This window comes from Hibiscus syriacus, unplaced genomic scaffold (assembly GCF_006381635.1).
Source record: "Hibiscus syriacus cultivar Baekdansim isolate YM2019G1 unplaced genomic scaffold, ASM638163v2 tig00116997_pilon, whole genome shotgun sequence".
NCBI lineage: Eukaryota > Viridiplantae > Streptophyta > Magnoliopsida > Malvales > Malvaceae > Hibiscus > Hibiscus syriacus.
The window spans coordinates 6,188,033-6,193,351 of NW_024063513.1; the positions used below are offsets into that span (position 1 = coordinate 6,188,033).

At 32.8% G+C, this 5,319-nt stretch overlaps 1 pseudogene; it reads right to left on the bottom strand.

The window, feature by feature from the left end:
* Positions 1-1,113: 1,113 nt before the first annotated feature.
* On the bottom strand, positions 1,114-2,048 carry LOC120194514 (annotated as a pseudogene).
* Between the last annotated feature and the right edge of the window lie 3,271 nt (positions 2,049-5,319).

The following is a 5,319-nucleotide window of genomic DNA, read 5'->3' on the forward strand; positions in this document are numbered from 1 at the left end:
ATCATTTATGAGCATGCGAAAATATAAATGATGACATGCATGTGTGTAATAATTGTTACATGAAAAAGTATGTATACCAGTATGACGTTGTATTACATGATATGTACATGCATTTGATAATTTACATATGTATTTATATGTCTCACTAAGTCTATGACTTAGCGTGTGAGTGTTTCACACGTAGGTTCAAGAAATCAGGAAGAGAAGCTAAGAGGAGCAAGACATGTTAGTTTCTCCTTACCGAATGTCAGATCAGAACCTAAACGAATAACATATATTTTGTTATATATAGAATTTAGTTGGCATATAATTAAAAGATTTGTATTAGATATGCTCTGATCAGTTTTGTAAAAGCATATGTTTTATATCATAGAAAATATATGGTTTTATTAGAAATATCAAACTGAATCTTGGGTATTTTGTAAAAGTAAATGTTTTGAGTAGTCAATATGACACTTCAGACTCGTATCCGGGTCGGGTACGGGTTGGGGGTGTTACAAATTGGGTGAGGTTTGGCATCTGTTATACTAAAATTCAAAATCCTCTACCTTTCCACTCCATTTTCCTATTACCCAAACTCAGTCTGTTTCGATATCCCAAGCAAATCCTTTTTCCTCTAATTCATTTTCCAATCATTGAATATCAAGCACACTACAAACGTGTACAGAACTGATATGCTAGCTTTGAAAAGCAATATTTCTTTTCTCTCCAGCCATTAGCTCCTGTAAGAGACAAGGGAGGTAGCGCATGAATATTATTTAACTGATAATTTTTTACAACAATCAGCTTTAATGAATAAATGGAGATTTTGATCTAACAAGTTGACTTGCACAGAATGCAAAAGAGCTGAACTTCTTTTGTTCTCGTGAGGAAGAGAGTGAGAAGTAAATAGATTTTTGGGTAAATTATGCCGGCAGTACCCTTTGTTTTCGGTCTGATAGATTTTGATCATTAGTTTTTTAATTAAGTGCGCTTGATCCTTACGTTATCGATCCGTCCAGTTCAATCTCTCGATCGGTAACTTCCGTTAACTCATATAGAATTACGTGGCAATTTTAAAATAATAAAAAAAATCTACCCAACTCTTCTTCTTTCTCTCCTTTCACTTCTCCTTCATCCATTTCTTCTTCTTCTTCTTCCTCGGCCAAATGCCTCGATCATTTCTCTATAAGTAATCAAATCTGGTTCAATTCCACTATAGCCCATTTCTCTAAAAAAACAATAAGCACATATCCAACCTCCCAACCTTCCTCAAGTTGTTCAGTAACGTATTATAAGTAATCAAATCCGGAACAAAGCCAACTCTATCTGCCTACATTTACCAAAGGCAAAGATGATCCGATTCATAACAATCGTGTTATCCGGGAAAGCTAACTCCGATACTCGCTTCACATATCTAATTAATGCTGTACAGTCATTAGTATTATCACATGACCTTGCAAGGTTAAGATAATAAGCTGAGTTCAAATGTCTATAAAACACCAATAAATCATCGAATATCTGAAATGAAAGATCAATCTGATTTCTTTCAGCAACAGCAGCCAAAAGTGTATTATATGCAATGGGGATGAATATATTTCTATCACGCAAAGAACGCAGTAATCTAATAGCCATAGAAAGATTCCCTGCTTTGCAGAGCTTATGAATGTAAGCATTACACCTTTCCTGGCTCGGATTCGGCGTGTGTCGATATGTATCGAGGATTTGATTCAAGAGTTCATCTGTCATTCTCTCATCATCTAGAGCAGGCTGAGTTGTGAGCGAGTTTTCCGACGATTTTACTTTCACGGGTACCCAGACCACGAACCAAACTGGAACTGAAATTGAAAGTGCCTTTGTATCGAAGGAGAATCTTGAAGCACCCTGAAGCAGCAGCCATTGAAGATTTGAAATTTAGGAGAAACCCCATAAATAAATTTTAGTCAGTTTTGCTTCCTATTTGGAGAAAATGGAGTTGAAGAGGGTATTAAGGCGATAATGAGAATTAAAGGTAGGGTTTTAAGAGTGGGTGGAAGAGTGCAGATCGCAAGGTTTTGTGATACAGCTAGGTAATATTACCGAGGAAATCCAGGTTTTACGAATTGTTAATTTTCTCTGTTGTCAATTTTTATGAGCCAGTGAGGGAAAGAAAGGGAGGAGCGGTTGCAGAGTGAAAGAGGAGGCGCGTGGGTGCACGTGATTTTTTTTAATTGAGCTGCTCTGCGATTTTCATTAATGGGTTAATGAAATTTAATTGTCGAGAGACTTAAACCAGACAGATCGATAATATAAAGGATTAAGTGTACTTAATTAAAAAATTAATGATCAAAATTGGTCGGACCGAAAACAAAGGGAACTAACGACATAGTTTACCTTTTAAACTGTCATTAGTTCCCTTTGTTTCTAGTCTAACCGACATTGGTCACCAGTTCTCTAATTGAGTACGCTTGGTCTCTTACATTATCGATTTATTCGATTTAAATCCCTTCGCCGTTAATTTTCATTAACCCTTAACAAAATATTACGTGACAAGTAAAATATTTTAAAAAAAGTCACGTCCCACTTCAACTCTTTTTTTTTCTTCATCTTTCCTTCTAATTTCTTTTTCTTCTTTCATTCTCTCTCAAGTAAATCTTGCTCCATTTGTCTCAAGAGAATTCTAAAATTCCATATCCCAAAATTTAGACTAATGACTGAAATGTAAAAAATTGAAAATTTAGAGATTAAAGTGTAAAGTTATAAAAGTTTAGGGATTAAAAATATAAATTTTCAAAAGTTATATTTTGGGTATTTAAATAAGTAGTTCGGCTCTAGACAATTATTGTAGTGGGTTTCATATTTTTATCAAGAATTTGCATAAAAATTTATTAAATGACAAAGATCGGAAGGATAGTCAGATTGAATCGGAAGTCTACTAAAATTTGAAGGATAGTAATTTTGGGGTAAAAAATTATATGAATATTTTTAATTAGTGGAATTTAAATTGGATTGGTGGAATTTGGTGAGAATTGCACTATAGACTATGATAGTGCAATTTAATGACTACAATGAAATTTTGAAAAATTAGAGGGTCAAAACGAAAAATTGAGAGAAGAGATTTTTATAGCTATTTAAAAATATTAAAATAGAAATGAAGGAGTGACATGGAGGTAAAAATAAGGATTTATTAAGGACAATTTAGACTTTTGGATTAAATTAAATTAAAAATTCATTTTAATTAACTTCTAAAAGTCAAATTGGGAGATATTTTTGTAGAAGTTTCAAGAAATCAGCGTTTTGAAAATCGGATCGGACCGGTCGATTCAATCGGTTTAATTGAGAATCGTTGCTTAGTTTGGTTCAATCTAAACCGGTTGAACCGCTATTAGTGAACCGGCCAGAACCGCTGAACCGTTCGAACCGGACCGGCTTAAAACCGGAAAAACTCAGGATTTTTGTTTTTTTTAAAAAAAAATTAAACCAAACAATGTCGTTTGTTAAACGAGCCAAGTCGAACTCGAGTATTGCTGAGCTCGACTCGAACTGAGCTCGACTCAAACTGAGCTCGACTCGAACTTGAAAACTTTAAAAGTAAGCTCAACTCAACTCAAACTCACAAGCTAAAAATTATCAAGTTCAACTCAAACTCGAAATATAATATTGAAACTTGAACTCAAAAAGGCTTGAACTCAAAAAAAAAAATTAGAAGCTCGATTGAAGCCTAAAATTCGAGCTTGATTGAAGTGAAAGAATAGTTATATAATTTTGTTATGGTTTTTTTTAACCCCAAATTTATTTTTAATTATAGTTATATAATTATATTTATTATTTAATATGTTTTACCTTAAATATTATGTTGTAGTTAATTTGAATCATTTTGTTTCACTTGATTTTATGGTTTTTAACTTATATATGTTATGACCTGCTTTGAATATGACTTGTGATATAAAAAATTATTTTTTATTAAATATTTTTGGTATTTTTATTTAATTTTTTAAATAATTATGATGTCGTCCGGTTCTTCCGACCGGTCGGACCGTTTCGACCGGTTGAATCAGTGAACCGATAGCATGACCGGTTTGCTAACCGGTCCGATTCTGAAAACCATGGAAATCAGCTCCCCTTCTCCAGCAAACTGGCGCACCTCCATAACCAAAGGTGAGTTTGCTTTTTTTTTTCCTCCCAATTTTTGGTCCATTTTAATTAGATTTTGGACTAAAGTGTGAAATAAGAAAATAACCTACATTAGTTTCTCTACGATTTGGTGTAATTATTTCATTGTTTCATGCTTGATTTGTGAAAGTCGTGAAGGGGAAATGAGAATTCAAATAAATAACGTTGGGTTTTGGTTCTAGGAGTGTAATTTATAGAGGGACTTGTTTAGTGATTTGGCCATAATGAAATTCATAAAGAAAATGTTATTTTTGGTTGTTTTGACGTGGGATTGATGGAATCAATTGAGATTCCTTGAGCTAAAGTAATGGGTTTTTATTTATGTTGCTCAATTACATACGTTTGCAATGGTTATTTCGATTTGTATATTTTAGCTTTTGTGATTGGAAAAAAAAAAATGCAAGGGTTGGGGAAGCTGTTAGGGCGCACCACTTGTTGCAATGATGAAACAATTATTAACATACTAATATTGATCACAAACGAGAATCATTAATTGATTGGGTAAGTTTGAGTAGATTGGTGATAAACTGATAATGTTTAGTGGTAGAAGCGTTGGTGTTTGTGGGATTGAGCTTTTTGTATTCGAGTGTTGTGTGACTAAGATTGTTGCTGTTGGGTTTAAGTGAGAATATGCTCATAACAAGGAATTTACGTTTGGTAAGCACATCTTTGTTGTTATTGAGGCGAGTTTGTTGATTAAATTGATGAAGTCCAAGTTAGCTTTTAATTGGGTGATAGAATAAGTATCGAATATGATGGTATTTTTGGAATTTTATTCGGATTCGAATCTATTATATTAGTTCAAGTACTAATTTATATTCAAAATTGTTTATGTAGGGAAATCATTGTCGTGTAGATTGCAATTGAAAACCAATACAAAACGAACTAAAGGAAAATGATTAAATTTGAGAGTACATCGAAAATATCATTAAAGCGTAGTGAGACAAGTGAGTGCAACTAACTTTTTATCAAAGTAATACAAGGAAGACTTGTGATTAGTCAACCTTGATCGTTTTTATTTAAAATATTTTTTTAATGTAGTTATTGAACATAGATTTTATCAAATTATTTTATTTTATAGTGTATAATTATTTTGGGTATAAATTGCCCAATACAGTGTTTACGAGATTTTATTCGAATTGAATATAATTAAATTACACGTAAAATAACATATGATTTTTAGTAAGC